General features: G+C 37.2%; 1 protein-coding gene across 1 annotated transcript in view; it reads right to left on the reverse strand.

Annotated features, from left to right (window-relative positions):
• RALYL (RALY RNA binding protein like) overlaps nt 1-21,689 on the reverse strand; it is a 1,518,143-nt gene that overhangs the window by 742,008 nt on the left and 754,446 nt on the right. The window contains exon 14 of the mRNA XM_074318489.2: nt 12,177-12,262. The gene's annotated coding sequence lies outside the window, so the exon portion shown is untranslated. The remainder of the gene's footprint in view (nt 1-12,176; nt 12,263-21,689) is intronic.

Genomic DNA, 21,689 nt, shown 5'->3' on the forward strand with positions numbered 1-21,689 from the left:
GTTATGAAAAAGTTCTCTACACTCGCTTGCTCTCCAACCATATTATCTTGAAATCAATGGATGAGTCCTTTGCCATTTCCTCTCCACTGAAACTGCTCTTCTCCAGCCAGGGTTGATCCCTCTTTGGTGAATAAAATGGTCACTTCTCATTCTTCACCTTCCATCATCTTCAGCAGCACACCGCTGATCAAAAACTTTTTGAAACACCATCTTCACGTGGCTTTGGAATTTTCTTTTTGGGGGAGTATTTTGTTTTGTTCTGTTTTGTTTTTACCCAACAACTTCTCTGCCTCCATTGGTGGTTCTCAGTCCCAGATCAAGATATGGAGAAGACCTCATCCTTAAATATTTGATCCCATGAACTACAGAATCCTGTACACAACTGCCTGCTGACACCTCCATTTCAACTTCTGTCACCTGTAATTCATCCTAGTCCGAACCAACATTCTGAGCTGCCCACAAGCCCCTAATCTGTTTCTCACGCAGTCTGTAACATTTTAGTAATGACAAATCTATCGTTCCAACTGCTCAGTCCCAACATATTAGAGCCATATTAACTCCTTTCACAACATCGTCCACTCCGAGAGCAAATTCTGTTGGCTCTACATTTAAAACATAAGCCATCGACACTGAGGACATTAACTTAAGTAAAATAAGTCCAAAGATAAGGACAAATACTGTATGATTCCACTTATATGTGGAATTTTCAAGAAAAACTGAACTCATTAATCAACAATTAAAGATCAACAATTAATCTGGAAAAGAGAACAGATTAATTGTTGCCAGGGTGGGAGTGGGGGAAACTGGGTACAAACTTTCGACTGCAAGACAATATACAGCATGACTATAATTAACAATACTGTACTATATATTTGAAGTTCCTAAAAGGGTATATTTTAAAAGTTCTCACACATACGAAAAGGCATAACTGTGTGAAATTAACTAACCTTATTATGGTAATCATTTTGTCATATATGCATATATCAAATTACTATGTGGTACACATTAATCTTACACAATGTTGTATCAATTATATCTCAATAAAGCTGGAAATGTATCTTTAAAAAAGAAAAAAAGAAAATAAATAAAACCTGAACTCTTGCTCGCACGTGCTCAGTAAGAGTGGATCAGTCTGAAAGCTTCCCTACTGGTCTCTATAACTTGTTTTTCTGCCTTAAAATAGCTTTCCAGCACAGAAGTTGGCTGGGCCTTGTTAAGATAGGAGTGAGAGTGTATCATTCTCTTTATCAAATTCTTCCAAGAGGTTCTCATCTCATTGCAAGTCAAAACAAAATCACACAAAGGCCTATAAGCCCCTTCACCGCCTGACTCCTTATTTCATCTTCCCCTTCCACTGCTTACGTGAATCAACGTCTCCCCTCCATTTGTATTTGTTCTCTCTGCTGAAATTTCCTTCCCTCAATTGCTCCACCAAGCTCACCCTCTCATGCTTTCTGGTCTTCACTTAAATGTCAGTCTCCCAGTGAGGGGGGCCTTTGCTGAAAACTATTGAAAATTCCTTTCCACCTAACTACCCTCCATCACCCCTGGCCCATTTCTGTTTCTCTAGAGCAATTGTCATTATCCTACCTGCTATGCATTTCATTTACTCCCTTGATCAGCTAGAGTCCCAGCAGCATTGAAACCGCAAGAGGGTAGTGATTTGTGCCTATTAAGTTCACCGATGTCACCCATGGCCTAGAACACACGCTAGCTGATAGCAGATCCACAACAGATATGCACCGAATTATTTAAATATAGAATGTTAGTCCTTCATGAAGTTCAGTAAGGAAATCACTAATCACTATATGATTTAAAAACGCATGGTGTCAGAAGGGTTTATAGATTTTCTGCTTTGTGAGAGAGATCAGATATTCCCACCAAGACCACAGTGCAAGTAAGTGGCTGTTAGAGCAGCACAAACTGAGGAAGACGTGGATATAATAACCGTCTACTGCCCAAGTCACAACTGGGAAGTGCCAGATTCTTAAAACTGACAGAAAATGAGTTGGGAAAACTAGTATAAAAATAAAACCACAGAAGTGAAGAGAGGCATCAATCATTCTAAAATAATAGACACAAATAAAAATAGAAGCCGATTATTATTTAACATACTCATAAAAACTCTGCAAAACTGACAGTCAGATAGATGTCGTGCCCTTAATTATTGATAGACCTGTTATCTAGGATTGAAAATTCGAGAGGCTTGGCCATTCTTGACAGTAGATCCAGTTAGTACAAGAATTCATAGAGCTGGACCTAATGCACCAGCTGCTTTAAGATTATCCCAGCAAGTGTCACAATAAACAATTGTTTTATATTTTAATTGTTATACATAAACAACTTGTTTCATGAAGAAAAGGTACTTAATATTCTTCCCATGTGGGATACAGAGAGTTCATCTGACAAGGTTATTAGGGTTTTAAAATTCATTTTTAAATTTGGGAACAATCTGAAAAATATTCCAGATTCACAGTCTATTTTTGGGCGAATAATACAACATGGCAATTGATTTAAAACTTCTATTGCCACGGACACTCTTATTCTGCCTCACTCCCCCATGCATCATTAAAATGATATAACCCTGCAAAAAAAGTTTTTAAAAAATTTTCCTATTAAATTATGTAATGTCATAATTTCTAGGCCAAAGTTTAATATAGTTCATTTTTATTAGAATTACAATAAGATACTTAAAATTGGAATAAGTGTGAAAGAGCTGCAATCCACTATTTTATTCCTTAATGTTAAATACTACCCAGTTTTCAGTTATTAAAAAGGCAGCTAATTCTTTCAACATAAATAACATTGCTAACATTTTCTATACAAAACTATTCAAATTTAATACCCCTTTATTTCTTAGAATCCTAATGTAATAATAGAATGTGGTACAAGTATTTTTATTAGTAAAATCTGACTAAAGTGTAGGTGAAAACAATTATAAAGCTGCAAGCAGACATTTGGCAATTATTTGCCTCTGAACTGGAAACAAATGTACCAATTACCATGTTTGCTTATTTAAACTATTTATCTAGGTCTCAGACTATTTCCAAATTTATTTAAATGTATAATTTGCTTCTTTTTTAGTAGCTCTCATAAACATCACATTCATTTTTGTTGTTTCATGGTAACATATCACATATATTCGGATGTATTTGTTTGGAAAATCAAATACTTACACTGACGCAATTTAATAATATATATTTTTACATGAAGATCACATTTATAAGAGCATATCAGTGTTTTGATTCATTTGTGTAGTTGTTTGGTTTACAACAAAAATATGTGTGTGCATGTGTGTGTGTGTGCATTTCCGTGCTCTATAGAGAAAACACACAGTTGTACAGATGGAGCGAGGAAAAGGTGAATTATATTCCTTGTTACTTCCTTGAACAAAGAGAAATAAATCAAGTAACATCTGCCAGTTTGGTGGAAACTATACTTTATAGACTGCAATGGTCACACTTTAATTAATGGCTGCGCCCTCCATTCACTAGCAGGACTGGGGATTTATATATACTACATCCATCATGCTTTCATGGAAAAAGACAGTCACAAGATAGTATAGAGAACACGGTATGTTCTGAGGAGCCAGGTAATTTTTCGACAAAGGGTGAACAGTAGGTTGTGCACCAGAGCTCAAACTTCTGCAAATGGCGTTGCTTCAATTACCACGAACGGCTCTTCCTGTGATCCATCTTTGTGTCATTTAATTGTCCAAAGTATAAACCGCAGATTTTTAACAAAACACAATTACATAAGTGGACTAGGGAGAGAACAAGCTGATTGCATGATTTGGGGAATAGAACCAAGCCTTAAAAATTGTTCATTGACATTTTCAATGAATGATTGGAACTATTGGAACAGTGGTTTTAATGATTTCATGACTAAGATTAGGAAAAAAATAAGCTACAACCAATTTACAACTTTTTTTAAAAAATGCAACTGAATTTTAAGCATATTTTTAATAACCTCTCAAACTCCTCACTAGCCATTTTCAGCCTTCATCCCCACTCTATTTAGGTAAAAGGAGGCATGTTAAGAGTCTGGGGAAAAGAAAAATCTTAACCAAACTTGAGTTAAATGTATTATTTTGAATCAATCAGCGGGTACAAAAAAGTTCAGCGAATCATTTATGAATCAAAAAATGGGAATTTGGATGGTCCTCATCTGGCTTCGTTACAAGTAAAGAAGTCAAGAGTGTGTTACCTAAGTGTTCGCAGTGAATAGTGAGAAAAATGGAACTGCCACCCATTTTAATAGGGAATATCAGGCATGCTTCTCAATGGCCTATCAGAAGGTGAACTTGAAGTAAGGAAAGGATATTAAGGTTGAGATTTAATTTGGTCAAGTAGACACACATAATAGATTCTTACATATACAAATCTACATGTAAAGTGAGAATACAAAATTACTGATGTATATATTTGGGAGTTTTCGTCATGCAGATGGTATTTAGAGCCAAGAAATTGCATGAGATTACTAAGCCACGTAAATGTAGATAGAAAAGACACCTAAAGTATTCTTGTACTAACAGTTCTTAAACATGAGGGTACTGATAAAGGAAAATGAGAAGAAATGACCGGTGAATTTGTAGGGGGGAAAGAAAAGAAGAAAAGAAAGAAACACAGATTATGGTGTCCTGACAACCAAGTAAAGGAGAAACATTTCATGGAAGTAGTTCAACCAGACAAAAGGTTCGCACAGGTAGAGTAGGATGTAAAATTCAAACTCACCATTGGATTCCAAAGCATACAGGTCATTAGTGATCTTACGGGGAGCGGGGAATGGTTTTATTGCAGTGGGTTTAGAAAACCACGGAAGAAGAGAATCGTATATATGGATAATTCTTTTGAGGAGTTTTGCTATGAGATGAAAGACAGAAATAAGGCAAGTCGAGAGAGGTTTTTGTTGTTGCTGTTTTATTATATATATATATGACAAATAGTAGCATTTTTGTATGCTGAGGGACAAGATTCCATCAGTAGAGGGAGAAGAATTGATGGTATAAATAGCTGGATCCAGTGTATGCTCGGCAATTCTATTGTAAACAACTACCTCTAGTAAATTCGTCTAACCATAGAAGTAAACAGCAGTGATTTTAAAATGTGAATTACGTTACTCTTTTCCCTTACCTGATACTTTATAGTTTGTTTATTGTAGTTATCTTCACCCATCCACTTCACCATTTCCCCATGTGGCAAGAGTTACTTGTTTGGGTGATACACCAGCAAATAAAATCCCATTCCCCTTACCACAGTGATGGTACCAAAGGAACCAAACCTACAATAATTAGTGCACGGTCTCTCCCTGGCCAAGGGGTTAAATCCAGTCATGGCTCATTCAGTGCAAGCCCGCTCTGCACAAGACGATCTGTTAATTGGAGACCTGTGATTGCTGGAGCCATTCGCTCAAGTAGGAGAAGCCAATTTGAAGAGGAAGTTGATACAGGCAGATCATAAGCTTAGAGAATTTTGAACAAATCATGGCAGAACCTTGAGCAAACTGTCCCTAGGAATTTTCATTAAATGAGTCAATACATTCTGTTTATTGTTTAAATAAATTTGGATTGAGTTTTCTATTTCTTGGAATTAAAATTGTCGTAAGTCAGTGATGGGATGAAAAACAAACCCCAATTTACATACTGGGCTCTTACTAATTATACAGTGATGGTGATTCATAGAAACTCTTTTCTTTGGCTGAAGACAAAACACAGGAACAAAAAGAAGCATGTTGTCTAGTACAGAAAGCATGAGCTGCCCTGGAAGGATGGAGCTACAGGTCAGAAGCCCCACTTCCCCATTCCATTTTGTAAGGCTTCCTTTGGTATAACTTTCACGTGAAAATTTCAACTAGACGACTTTTTTATTTGCATTCAAATTTAACAGCTTTTGATACTGAGTAGGATGTGGTTAAATATCACCATTGATTTTCATAACAAGGCACTGCTTTTATCCAATTCTTCTGCTTGTTAGCATAGTCCAAAAACTTCTACATGATCTAAGAAAGTACTGGGTTTCCCTGAAAATAAGACCCAGCCAACTATCAGCTCTAATGTGTCTTTTGGAGCAAAAATTAATATAACACCTGGTCTTATTTTACTATAAGAGTGGGTTATTAATATAATATAAGACCGGGTCTTATATTAATTTTTGCTCCAAAAGACGAATTAGAGCTGGTAATTGCTTGCAAATGTGCAGAGAGATCTCAGAAGACTGTCACCCAAAAACTTGTTAATTTAAAGGATATCGTGAAGCACCTACCATGTGCTCAAATCTACATAGTAGATGGAATGAAAAAAAAAAAAAAAAGGAAAGATTTCTTGACTTGGTGAAACTTACAGCCTAATGGAATAATGGACACCCAAACATATGAATGCAACATTCCAAATGCTGGGTGCTCTGGATGCATTGAAAAGAAGTGTGTTGGTAATCACAGAATAAAACAGTTACTTCTGCCTGGAAAGGTCACATTAACCTACTAAGTAAGTAAGAGATGGACACTTTGAAGATGAAACTTATAACGTAAGTAAAAGTTCATTAGGTATAAAATCAGGAGAAACTGTACACTCCTCCAAAGCATGAGGTCTAGCATTGCAAAGATTACAAAGTAGACACCTCATAGATGTTGCTTGAAGAGTGCATGGAAGGTGCTGGAAAATGCTAGAAAGAGTGGAATGAAGCAGGGAAATGCACAGGAACTTAGGAAGCATTGAGCAAGAACCATGGACTGTTGTGTGTGTTGCTGGCAGGGTAAATGTAGACCCGAGTGTACTAAGTGAGAATATTGCTTTATTAATGAAAAAGTATGGCGACGCCTAATCATGACTAGAACATGAGGTCACACCATGAAGAGTTTCATTACTGTTGATTTTACCACTTCAGTAATGAGTACCATTGATGAACTTTGAAGAAAGATGAAATGAACAAAATGCTTGTTACAACAACCACATGAACAGCACTCTGGAGAGTGGATTAGAATGGCAGGAAGGTGAAGGAAGAATGTTTAGGAAACTGTTGCAAAAGTCTGTGGAAGGATCTTCCTGCCTAAGCTGTGGCAGTGGTAGTGGGTCTCTATAGAAGGAAAGAGAGCCTGAAGTGTATAGTGGGTAGTAAGACAGATTGTGGACAATGATTTATTAGTTGCAGTGCACGAAAGAGACAAAGGCTTCAAGATGGCTTCCAGATAAGCAGCTTGTACAATCGAGTTGATAGCAGTTACTTTTAGACACTGTACGTATAGGAAGGGATGCATGAATTCACATGAATGAGAACCAAAATTCTGTTTGGAGTTGAGGACATACATCAACAATCTAAAAGATGTCAGGATATAGATTTTACAAAGTACAGATGCTTTTATAGGTCCTGGGATTCTTTCAACAGCGAAATGTTTCTCGCAAGGGAAGAGAGACAAAGTCAGAATGAAGTCCTGTGTTCAAACTGGACCATCCATGCCTCTGGAAAGCTGTTAGGGCAAAGGGTACACACCAGTTTTAACTTTGCCCATCTTCATATCTTTTCAATATGCACCCATTCATGAAAAATCTGTCCGTCATCAGAAAACATGCAGGGACCTCCCTTACATACTCTAATTTCTTTCACATTTACCAAAGGGAAAAAATTAGTAAGTTGTCATCTGCCCCTAATCATACAACAGTGCCATTACAATAGGGATTCCGGAGTGAACAAAACGGGCAAAAATCCTCTTGCCTTACAGAGCTTATGTTTTAGTAACTAAAAGGCTAATGTGAAATGTGAGTGTCAGGTTTGAGAAAGTCAATGATACTGAGTAACAGTTGTTTTGACAACTTGTGGTTCCCGATTATTTGCATTCAAAAGAATTCAAGTAAGATACATGTATGAAATTTGGGGCATATAACAGAAAGAGATCAAATGATTGCATGATATTGTCAGAACAAAACTTTTGAATTGTTTCTACTTATTACTCTCAGCCACATTTCTTTGCAACGATGCTACAAAAATGAAAACAGCTGACGCTGCTGCATCGGGTCTGATTCTTACAGGAGGCAACAGTGTCTATATCTGTAATATAATATGAAAAAGAGACCTGCTCGTCTCAATAATGTGCAGGTTCGTAATTTTATTTTTATATTCAATAATTACTTATGAAAAATGTAATCAGTTGGTGTACTAATTCCAGTTTTAAGGATTTCTAATTCCACAAGTTGCTTTTAAACTGCACTTAGACACTTCTAGTCAGACAATTTTTAAGTATTTTCAGTTTACATTTATATATAGAAAGGAAGAGATGGTACAGATGCAGAGATAGACATATAGTCGAAGATTATAATAAAATGATTCAACAAACTTTAAAGTATAAGAGTATATTATATCAGAACACAATTATTTGTAGAAATATGATTAAATGTTCAAGATAAACGTTCAAGATAAAAACGTAATATGATTAAATGTTCAAGATAAAACCAACATGACGTAAAACACCCCATTTTAAAAGAAGAACTTGATTAAGTAATAGGAGTGCTATGGATCGGGCATTTAAAATTGAATTTGTCTTTCCAAAACTACAAATGACCATATTGTGAATCACCTTTCCTAAAGGTCTAAGAGCATCTCGAGGGTAGTGTTACCAGCCAGGTCATTGTACCCCCAACACAATACTCACTGAGAGTACTGAGTTATTTATTACACATAACAAATTATCGCCACGCTAAATGTCTTAAATTAACCACAGTTACAATTTCACAGGTGCTGTGGGTCAGGGGTCTAACTACATCATCGCTGGCCTTCAGACTGCATCTCTCACCAACAAAAGTCAATCCTGGCGTGACTGGGAGGGATCAGCTCTTTTGCTGACTCCTGTGTTAGTGGGCAGCATTTAGGGTTTAGGGGGTTGTGGGACTGAGACCTCAGTTGTCTGCCCTTGTGTTATGAGCCACGTGGGCTCTGTATGGAGCTTCTCACAACATGATGACTTGCTTCATCTGACTAAGCAAGCACGAATGCACAAGATGGTGACAGAGGGAGAGAGAGAGAGAAAGACAGAGAGAGAGAGAGAGAGAGAGAGAGAGAGAGAGAGAGAGAGAGAGAGGCCTAACAAGAAAGCCACAGTCTTTTGCAGCCTCATCATGGAAGTGACAGCGCATCATTTTTGGTGTATCCTATTGGTTATAAGCAAGTCACTAGGTCCAACCCACACTTAAAGGGCGAGAACAAGCATGACTATCGGGGGGATCATGAGGCGCCATGTCAGAAGCTGCCTACCACACTAAGCACGCATGCTTTTCATTGACAGATGTTTAAATGAAGTAAACTCAGTAAACATCGATTGGACATCCACCGAGCACCAAGATGGAAAGAAACAGAAATTACACATAGTTTTATTCCTAAACCAAATGCAATCTCTACGTTGATTTAGTGTGAAAAATGCATCTATTTGGTCCTAGACATGTATGTACTAAAACTCATAGAAAAATAAACAGTACAATTGGTTTAGAGACATCACATTATATGATTCAAATTACCTTTGCCAAAGAGGTTGGAGAATCTTCATGGTTGCAGTGCTTTGGGGAAATTTGAAATCCATAAGAGATAGCCATAGTGGTATCAAACATCAGGTTTTAAGAGAAGAATTATCCACAATTATGCATTTAACCAATTATATTTCAGTGTCTTACTCAATGGTTTTCTGGTCCTAAAAGTGTGGCTCAAGCACCCTTAAAAAGGTATCTGCCTACCTAAAATGATTTCCATAGTAATATGAAGACATAATTTGTCTTTTTACTCTCATTCGTTTGGTATACAATAGAATTTCCCTGAGGTTACATTAACTGTGATCTTACAATAGATAGAATGAAAAAGTGGATAAGAAAATCCAGTTGATGTGTATTACGACTAACTTTCAAGAGAACAGACAAAGTATTTTGGGAAATATAATTAGTTATCCTTCACAAAATATTATTTGTGCTAATATAGAATGTGTTTAAGTTATTTTTAAATGATATAATAAATACGTTAACTTCCCCAGTTTTAACTTTTAATATGATAACTGTTGATAAATACAGCTCTTCAGGGTTCTCAGTCATTTTTAAGAGTGTGAAGTGATTCTAAGACCAAAAGTTTGGGAAAACAAAATCAGACAATTCCGAAAGCACCAGTGGGTTTTATAGGGACCCTAAGCATCCGGGAATGTGCCATTATGTCATGCAGGTGATTTCCAGCAGAAAACAGTTAAAGCCCAACAAACTCAGGAAGACAATTTTTACCTTCCCATTTCATTCTTAAAGAGATTCAGACAGGAAACCTGCTTTAGGAAGGGAACTTGAGCATAATACATGTTGTACGTTCACTTCAGCACAAAAGAATTCAGTACGGCAGACAGGAAGGATGCATGGACAACCTGTTCATGAGGCTTCCCCGTCCCATTGTTCTGAGCGGCCGAGAAAAACATGTCTAGCTGTGAATTGTCTTATTTCCCCTTTCTCCTTTGACGATAATGACATATGTATCTCGTTTTGCCTCACAGTGTTTGCAATGTCCACGCTTATGTGAATCTCCTGCGTGCACGTATTAAAAGTTGATTGTCGCCTGTTCATCTTCTGTATGTTGTTTGAATTATTTAACCAGCCAGAAGAACAACTGGATAAAGGGTAAGTTTCCCAAGCCCCATCAGTTTCTAAACAACTTAGATGAAGGTGTATATTTTAATAAGGCTTATACTTTACCTTGTAAAAAAATGTAAGGACTGACAGTGGAATACAGTATAATTCCACTGTTCTACTGATATGCAGATACGCTACTTCTCCATAATATACAGAGAAAACCTCTAGTATATCTAGCAATATTATTTGGCAGATCCATTCCTTTAATAATTAATTTTAACGATAGGCTATGGTAAAACATTATCATCAAGCGGTATTTTAAAAGCAGGAGCAGGAAAGGTTATTACTTGAGGCAGAACAGTGGGCTCCATTGATGGACTGTAATGAAAAAGCCCCAATGACAGATAAAAAAACCCAAGTTTTATTTCATTTTATTAAGAGCCGGTGTATTTAAAATGGGAGAAGGGCCAGCAACAGATTACTAATTTCGGCTCAAATAAATTTAATTGTTAACTTCACATTTCTCTAATCAAAGATTCATTCAAAATTGTTCGCATCTGCTGTATCCCAGGGACAGCATCTAAAATTTCATTATGTATCACAAACGTGGGGCTACTATTTATTTGTGTGAAAAATCTAGCTTAATAATAGAGGAACCTATAAAATAATAAGAGTCGCCTCCTGCAAGCATTTAATGCATAAAGCAAAAACTACATAAGGTAAAACTCATACCATTTGGCTTCCCATTCTGATTAGAATATGCAAATTTCCAAGAGCCCATCTCGGCTACAATAACAGTGAAGACAAGATTCCTAATTAAGATGAAAAAAATAAAAATAAAAACTCAAAAATCACTGAGCTGAACCGGCAAAGAAACTCCAATTCCAGGACAGAAACAGGCCCGTTGCGACAGCTGGGAGCCCAGCACAGGTAGGAGCCCACAGTGCACAGATGCGCGTGAGAACCAGCCTGTGGAGCCTCCACAAACGCTCACCGCCCAGGTCAGGCCCGGCCTGGCCGACGACAACCGCGAGGAACCGCAGGCACAGTCATCCACCGGCCACTGCTGCCCGAGGGCCTTCCCAGGACACGCAGAGGCAAGTGAGTAGGACGCAGGGAAAACCCGAGGAACGTAGAGTTTTGCAAAACTGCAGGTGGGCAGGTGGCCAAGGGCAGGACTGCAGAGAGAAATGACCTGGGGTCGACCTGGCTGGACTTTGCAGAGCAAGGAAGGGGAGGCAGGTGAGGAGCGCTAACGGGAACCCCTCAGAGACAGGGGAGGCCTTCCCGAATGCACCACCACATCACCCAAAGCTGGGGTGGTCCAGGGAAACTGAAACTAATTACCCACACGCGACGGCCCACGCGGAGTGCGCGGCAGGGTCCTGAAAGTGGCAGTAGCGACCAACAACCGAGAGAGAGCCCCCAAATCAACACAGGGGCGCTGCTGAGCGCAGGGCTCGACACCCAGAATCCGCACGGAGGCCAGAGAGTGGAGAGAAATCCGGGGTTCGCACCGTCCCCCACAACTGAAATCCATCAGAGCTGTGCAACCGCAATGCGACTCAGAAAGACGTCGCGAAGAACGCAAAGTAAATACCTGTGCAAATCCAGACGGTGGTGACTGCGTTGTAGAGAAGCGAGAGACCATGGGAGCATTGCCAGGACCCACATTCCCATCCCTGCCTGAAAAAAGGAAAAAAAAAAATCCATTTCAAGACATTTGAAGCCACAGATTTACTGAATCAAAATAAATACAGACAGCAACCCAACACAGAACTAGCTCAACTCTGAGTGAAACGGACTTATTCTTCTACCGAGACTGCCTGACACAGAAAGAGCAGGAATTATAAATATTTCCTATTTCAGTCTCTACAATTCTTTTACAAGCACAGAACATGTGGGGAAGTGGAAAAAGGAGGCCCCGTTACAAGAGAAAAAATACCAACACAAGCCAGCATGCAGAAACGGGAATTAGCAGAAAAGGACTTTAAAAAAAATGACACAAAATGTTCAATAACCCAGTGGACGACTTGTACAACATGTGTAAACAGATGGGAGACGTTGGAAAGGAAATCAAACTATGAGAAGGAATAAAAAAAATAACGGAAGAATTCATTGATGGGCCTTCTCAAGCTGATAAAAGCCGTATACAAATATTTATAGTTATCATCATGCTTAACTGAAAACTTTCTCCTGATTAGGGGAAAAAATGGATGTCTACTTTCATCATATGCATTAAGTAGTTCACTGGTTTCTTATCTAGTGTAACAAAAGACAAATAAATGAAAGGCATAAAGATGAGAAAGGAGTAGGAAAAGGTTTTAAAATACAATTCAATTGAATATGTATGTGTATGTATATGTGTTAAAAACCTCAGATATTTACAAACTAATAAATGAATTCTGCAAAATCTCAGGATCCAAGGTCAATATTAAAACATTAATTGTATTACTACATACCAAAAGCAAACAATTGGACGTTGAAATTTTAAAAATAGTGCTACAAAAGCCTCAAAACATCAAAATTTTACTTAAAAAAATCTTAACGAAATGCAAGACTTTCACACTAAAGGGAAAAAATAATCATGGATAAGAGAGAAATATTTTAAAACTCTATTAAGAAATGGAGAAGCATGCTGTGCTCCTGGATTTCAGGTATAAATATTGTTAAGGTAGCTAGTCTCTCAAAATGATTTGTAGCTTGCACAAAGCCCCATAAAATATTCAAGTAAGCTTGTGTGTGTGTTTTTTTGTGTGTGTGTGTGTTTGTTTTTGGTCAAAGTTAGCAAGCTGATTCTAAATTTTATATAGAAATGCAGAGAATCTCTAATAGCCCAAATAAGCTTAAAAAGCAAGAGCAAATTTGGCAGACTGCAATTTATTTTATATATTACTGTAAAGTAACAGCAATTGAGATAGCATTTTATTAGCATAAGTATAGACAAATTGATCAATGGAACACAATGAAAATTCAGAAATAGACTCATTCATATATTATCAATTGATTTTAGACATATGCGGTAATGCAATTTGGTGGGGAAAGAAAAATCAATTCAACAAATGGTGTTAGACCAACTGGATATACACATGCAGAAATAAACCTTGATCCTATCTTAATACTAAAAATTTACACAATAATAATATGTCAAGATGGATCATGGACTGAACCAAACTAGAGTCATAAACCTTCTAAAGAATACACAGAAGAAGAACTTTGTGATCTTGAAATAAGCAACTATGTTTTCTGTACAAATACCCAAAGCCATTAAACGTAGAAAAAAAAATGATAAATTTTACTTAAGCAAGATAATCATTTCTAATCAAAGATATTAAAAATAGAACAGGTAAATTCTATCATCAGAGAAAATATCCTTAATACCCATATTTCACAAAGGATTCATATCCACAACATATAAAGAATCCTACAAGTAAATGCTACAAGCACATGCACATACAAAATTATAAATGGCAAAAAGATCTAAAAAGGCAATCCACAAAAGAAGGTACACCCATGACCAATACACACATGAAAGTGTGCGCAATAATCATTACATGATGAAATTGTAAATTACAATATATTATAATGTCAATTCCTAGAATAGGAAAAAAGTAAAATATTAACAATACTAAATATCACCAACTTTTAGAACAACTGATACTGTCATGGATTTCTGATGGGAGTATACAGTGGTACAAACATATTACAAAGTTGTTTGACAGTCTCATAAAGTTAAAAATAAATCTACTATATTACCCAGCAATCCCACTCCTATATAGTTACATATTTCAAATTAATATATATATATATATATACACAGAAAGACTTGCATAAATAAGTTCCTAACAGTTTTATTTATAGTAGCCAAAAGTTGGAAAGAAACAAATGTCAAATTGTCATATATTCATATGTTCATGCAATGTAATACTACGCAGCAATACAAGGTACAAATATGGGCACCAGCCACAGCATTGCTACAGCGTTAAAAATGAAAGAAAGAAAAAAGAAAAAATGCTGAGCAAAAGAAGCTAGATGCAGAAGAGCACATTGTGCATGATTCAGTTATATTAATTCAAGAATACAATTAAGAGACACGAGAGAACATTCTAGTACGAAGGTAATATTCTGTCTCGATTTAGACGGTGGTTACATGAGCGTATATAGAATTGTCAAAATCATTTATCCTCTTATGTAGTATCTATGCATTTTATTTTATTCATTCCTAAATAAAAACCACATACTTCTATGACATTTTCATATATGACTTCAAATTGTTGAAGAATTTATATATGACCGGGATGAACTATTAAAAGTAACTCCAGACCATGGCAGCCCCATTGGGGCAGGATTAAAGAGAACATCCTTCTTACCATTTGTGTAACGGCCTGGATATTGTTTTGGTATTTACATCATAACAATTATATTTCATTAATCAGTATTCTGAGCACCTACTATGTGACAAATACCGTCCTGTTTGTCAGGGGTATAGCAGTGATTATGAAATGATTCCTATGGCTTTTGGATTATAGTAACGAGGCGACTCAAACCAATAATGCTTAAGGGGAATAAGATACTCAGTCTAAAAAAACAATTATTGGCAAAATTGAGGCAATTCATTCCCATGTTTTAAAATGTATTTTAAATTATGCTAAATTTATTTTTTTTCTTTCTGTGAACTTATATTATTGAGTTTTACATTTCCTTTCTAAGGCATTGAAAGTTTACATGTACCTTAAACAATTTAAAATCACTAATTAATTGACCTTCACATGACATTTAAAAAAAATCAATCCAAAAGGGATTGATTAGCAAATCATGAAAAATTTGAGAGAAAGACCCTCATAAGCAGGTGGATAAGAACTTAATTATCTCCTAGATGAATTCACATAAGCATTACATTAACATTAATTAATAACATTAATTAAGTATAAACTCTGATAAAAATAGTTATTATTATTATAAAAAATGGATGACGTTTTGGATTTGGGCTAGGATCTGTCTGAATGCATATTAGCTAAGATCCTCTAACCACTCTCTACACAAGTTTTGACAATGTTCTAGAGTCTCATTGCTGAAACATTTAAGTTGTACCAAAGTGCTGGTCCGAAATGTTTATTTTGGCATTACAAAATTAGTCTCACTCACAACACATTTCATTACAAACCCACAAAACGTAATGTGTAAAAAGAAACTATATCAAGTTTACCAAAGTAATTCAAATTCCGTCAGGTTTTTGTTACGAGATTTTTGGGTCCAGTTGTTAAAAAGTGCTAATTTGAAAATATAGAATGCTGACACAGGTTTAATTCCTTGTAGTAACACCCAGATTCCATTTAAATGCCAGGCAAGAAGGAAGCCAGGAAAAACTGTTGAAACCATGATTGACATTCTGCTTTCAGTAGGAAGTAACAGGAAGTAATCGCTTTGTATTTGTATCAGCCTGTATTAGTTTCCTGTGGCTGCTGTAACACATTACCAGAAACTTGGTTGCTTTGAACAATAGAAATGCATTCTCTCACAGTTCCAAGGCCAACAGTCTGACGTCGGGACCACTGAACCGAAATCCGGTCCAGAGGCTGTGGGGCAGAACCCATCCCTCTTCCAGCTTCCGCTGAACACGGGCTTTATGGGACTTGGGTCTGCATCCCTGCCCCTCCAGTCCTGGTCTCCAGGTCATACTGCTTTTCCTCTTCTTGGTGCTAATAGCCTTGTCTCTCTTCTAAGGTCACTTGTGATGTCACTGAGGACCTGCCTAGATAATCCAAGATAACCTCATCTCAAAATTCTGAACTTAATCACACCTGCAAGACATTATTCCCAAATGCAGTAATGTTTGCAGGTTCCAGGCATCAGAATGTGGACACCTTTGGAGAAGACCCGCCCCCTATCCCCCACTCATATTCCCCGTGTGCACCGGCTTTGTATCTTAGCATCATCTCCAGAGTAAACTGCCTCGAAGTGAATCTTGTTTCAGGGTCTGTTTAGGGGAGAAACCCACCTAAGACAGCTAGCCTGACTCTAATGAAGAGTATGGACAGTCTCGACGTTTAACTGGAGACTACACAGACTGCAGATTCAGACGCGACTTCCTAGTCTGGGGTGGGGGCAGAGGCTGTGGTACTTCGCATCTCATTGTTTCTGTTTTCTCATTGAAATAGGAAGCAAGTGATGCCTGAGTCTGAAGATACGCTGGAGTTCAGAGGAGAATATTCAAAATGGCCAACCAGAACAGCAACACACAAATGGGCTGGTAAACATGGTGTGCTTTCTCGGAAGCATGGGGGGCCTCCTGGCGTCAGTGATCATTAAGCATGCACAGCACGTGCATGCTGCTTTCTTTACATCTGAGCTGCTTCCTGGGGCACCTACCATCCATTCCTTTTCCAACACGTACCTTTAAATGTCCTTTTTTGTACTTATGTATGTCACAATGTGTGTTACTGATGAGGTAGGATGTGTCACACCCACACATCTCTGATTGCAAAGAAGAGGCAGCAGGAAACTGCTTACACGCTGTTTGCACCAACCCTAACCCTCTTACGCCTATTCTTGTACTAGAACCAGTACAGGAGAAGTAATGCGGACATGTGGAATTTTTTAAGACCATTTTTTGAACAGTGGTAGTGTGTGTGGGTGGGGTGGTAAGTCTACCACAAGGCCTAGTCCCTCATGAACTCAATTTACTTTCTATTTTGCTTTGTTTTTTCCTGTTATTTTACTCATGGTCTCCTTATGCCGCCAGAAAGGCTCATGGGAGACTATCCAATGACAAATTCCATGAGAGCAAGTCTCTCTCACAATTCGGAGTCTTTCAATTTGCTGATAGTATAATACCAGTATTTTAAAGGCAATATACTTGGTTTAAACAGCGTGTTCCAAAAATAAGAAGAAAATAAACATTAATTTGATATCCCATCAGTTATTACACCATCACCACTTACCATCAAGTGCTAAATCCCACACACTACATACATATAAAAATAAATACGACGAGGTCATCTTGCTGATGTCTTAATACCAGGAAAAGGCAGAGGATACAGGAGATGGAATCACCTCCGACCACAGCTCGGTGAAGTCATATACTATTACGACTTCCTCTTTGGTCCAGGAAAACCCAGAACTGTACACTTGCTTTGTTGGACGTTCTATATATTATATATATGTATAATATAAATAATGTAAGGCAGGTAGTGTCAGTACATTTGGTTAATCATTCATTGTAGAATAAGACTGTCTTTAGAAGTGATACATGCTTCCCACATTTGCTTCTAATCTGCATCACCTCTTTCCCTTCATATTCAAACATAGTTTTAGAGAAGGTTTTGGATTCCTCAGAAAACGTGGAAACAGGCATTGTCTCGCTGCACACTGCATCAGTATCACTGGTGTGATGATTTCTGTAGGTTCAACCAGTGAAAGACTTTCATATGTTCTTAGATGTTCCTGAGATGGAAGATAGGTTGCTAAGAAAGTCTTCTTAGCTTAAATGCTTCCCAACCAAAGGGTTTGATTAAAATAAGAAACCACAAAATCTTTTGTTATAGAGACTTGATGCTCTTTTCGTAGCTTCTCTGTTTATACATTTTTATTAATAGAGACTATTGTACCAACTCTTGTTTAGGACTTGCTTGCCAAGTTATGCCGATGATGCTATGGCATATCTCAAATAATCCTATTGGCAGGAAGTGGCACTAGAAAGAAATTCGAGAATACTGAGGTTAATTCTAACAGTGATGTGAAAATAAAGCACAGAAGATGTCATCTGCTCAGAAGAGCATGTATGTGTGATGCTAGTAGAGAGCGCTACATTTGAAAATCATATTTGAAACACTGGGTTTTCTGTTAGGTTTTTAAATAACTACGTTGTCTTTTACATTTTGTTCATGGTCTTAGTATGCGGAATCAAATACTCCATCCGTGATGCTCACAAAGAGTTAATTATTCAGGAAGAATGTAGTTTGGGCCTTATATTTATCTTCTTAACAAAATCTATTCTTGTTACGCTTTTAGAAAGCCAATTGAATTTAAATAATCATTTCAGGGTTCCAGTTTTTGCAAACGTTAAGTGGAGAATTACTGCCAGAACACAAATTATGCACAGAGATAGATGGGTCTGCAATTAGCTGCATTAACTTGGAGAGGGTTCATTGTCCCCACGGTGGTTTCATGTTCAAAGGTGGCTCTGGAGCCATTGCTATTAGACCTCCATGTCCTAAGAAAATCTAAGTTCAAAAGATAAATCTGACTCCCTTGAGCTCACTGAATTGTCCTTCCACATTTGTGAGTGTTTAAAACTCCAAGGTACATCTATTTACTGTGTTCTAATCTTTTTCAGATAAACTCCCTAAACATTAATAATTTCAAGCAGCCACATTACAATAATTTCATAATTACACAGTTATAAATTATTTTGTGTGATGTTAAGACTCGGTTTTAATATTTAGCATCACAATTAATTGTTCAAGGTTCATTGCCCCACAAAATAATAATTTTAGTCACATAAAAGGAAGTATAGATTTAGATAATTGTGCAAATGGATTTCATTTAATTATTTCTATAACAGTTCAAATTCACAGCTCAATTAAAAGGTGATGGATTGCACATAATTTGTTCCCTTTTTATGGATTATAGATTAGAGATAAAATTACCTCAGGGGACCTTTTTTTTTTCCCCCCACCCATGGCTATGCAATCTGTTATTCTAAATGTAAACTGATTAAACCCACAATTCCCTATTGTCACAGCAGGTTTCAGGCTTTCAGTGTTTTTTCTGCTTGTATAATTACATATTTTAGGAAGATATGTTAATCAGTACCCATATTTGGAAGTCTCTGGGGATCTAGCAGAAATGTGTTGCCGATAATATGTTTTAGCCATCCTAAAGTCAGTATTCATAGTTACAAACTAAGGTTACTTATTTGGTACAAAGGCCGGTCCACAAAATCTCAGATTTGCTCATTCACAATCATCTAGTCCTATATAATCCCACATAGAATTGAGGCCAGACATGTAGCCCAGGAAATTGACAACCCCCACCAGGGTTTGATGGGAGGTGCTTCACTGGTTAAACCAGTAACAAAGTGACTGTATCAGGTACCTGCAGCTAGAGAAAAACAAGAACCAGTTTATTCCAGCTAGGCTGATCCTATGACCTGGACCTGACCTTAGTAATTATAATGTCATTATAATCTCATTTACATTGTGGTGACTACAATAGCACATTAACAAAACCTGCCCCGAGGAGGTAGAAATAACCGTGGTCAGGACTTCCTAGGGACAACTCTTCTCTGAGTTACCTGCACTTTCCTCTCAAGTATGTACTTTCATTTTCTTTCTTTTTTTTTATTTTTCTTTCTTTCTTTCTTTCTTTCTTTCTTTCTTTCTTTCTTTCTTTCTTTCTTTCTTTCTTTCAATTAAAATTTATTGGGGTGACAATTGTCAGTAAAGTTACATAGGTTTCAGGTGTACAGTTTTGTAATTCATCATCTATATATCACATTGTGTGTTCACCACCCAGAGTCAGTTCTCCTTCCATCACCATATATTGGATCCCTTTTACCCTCATCTACCACCCCCCAACCCCCCTTACCCTCTGGCAAGCACTAAACGATTGTCTGTGTCTATGAGTTTTTGCTTCTTCATTTGTTTGTCTTGTTCTTTTGTTGTTTTTAGTTTTATATACCACATATCCGAGAAATCATATGGTTCTCAACTTTTTCTGTCTGACTTATTTCGCTTTACATAATAATCTCAAGATCCATCCATGCTGTGGAAAATGGTCCTATTTCATCTTTTCTTATGGCAGAATAGTATTCCATTGTGTATATATTCCTTTTCAATACATCACTTTCACCTTCCTGCGTCTGTCTCTCTTGAATTCTTTTTTTTCGTGCAAACAAGAACGCTGTCATTGCTGCGCCTGGTTGAGTCCTCTTAGGGACATCCCCGTGAATCTCTGGTGACAGAACCATACACCGTTTCAGTTGTAATGGACATCAGAAATCAGGTACCATCACCAACTCATCTTAAGTTCCAGGAAACTGAGACTCAGGTTGAGATGAAGGAGCAATTGTCCTGATAGAAGTTTTTATTTCACATCCTACATTTATCACTGACTCAGTAGGTACCCTAATGGCTTGTTATTGTTGCTGTAACAAAGAACAGCAAATTGAGTGGATTAAAACCACACAGAAGTATTCATTAGGGGTCTGGAGGCCAGGAATCTAAACTCAGGGTGTTCTTCTTGGAGACATCCCGGGGAGAAACCTTCACCCTCTGGGGACCTTTGTCAGCAGGTAGGTGCTCAGGTGCAGAGGAAAGGATTTGCAACACGGGAGACAGGAAAGAGATGCCATGTCTTCAGAATAGTGTGTGTGTGTGTCTGTGTGTGTGTGTGTGTGTGTGTGTGTGTGTGTGTGTGTGTGTGTGATTAAAAGAGATGTACTATCTTCCTTTGTTAATATTTGCCTGGTAACATTTGTTCCGCCCTTTTGGGTTAAATTACTTAGACCTATGTTTCCACCACTTGAAATCAAAAACAGGCACTCTACTTCATCTACTTGTGAATTTTGTTGTGAAAAATTCTAGGTTAATTACATAATTAAATATATATTTCACTTAAAATATAGTTTTAAAACTGTATCTGTGATCTGTTTTTAACTGTGATATCAATAGTTAAAATATATCATTCTCTCTCAGATATACAAATGTTTATAGATTGATAAGATAACTTTTCATCTCTGACAGTGGAGTGGTTTTAGATCTGCACTTGTCTCTTCACAATCTCACTGGCTTCATATACTGCACTGTCACTAGACAGAAGGGCTGCTACCTAACAGTGGTTGGTGGCCCAGGGGCTAATGCTGCTCTCAAATTTTTCTTTAGAAACTCTTTCCAAAAGATCTACTTCCTGGAATTTAGAATTCACTGTCTAGAGACAATACTTTGGAGACTGACATATCCCATGTAAAAGTGTAAAGAATAGGTAATTATAATAAATGAACTTTCTTTGCCAAAGACATAAATAGCCGAAGGATAACATTTCTTGAGCTATTTTTAGCTTGTGAATTATTGGTAAATTCTGTAGTACTGCAGTTTGCAACTTGAACTGCTTG

The sequence above is a fragment of the Rhinolophus sinicus genome, chromosome 7 (assembly GCF_057876585.1).
Source record: "Rhinolophus sinicus isolate RSI-liver-muscle chromosome 7, RSI-T2T, whole genome shotgun sequence".
Classification (NCBI taxonomy): Eukaryota; Metazoa; Chordata; class Mammalia; order Chiroptera; family Rhinolophidae; genus Rhinolophus; species Rhinolophus sinicus.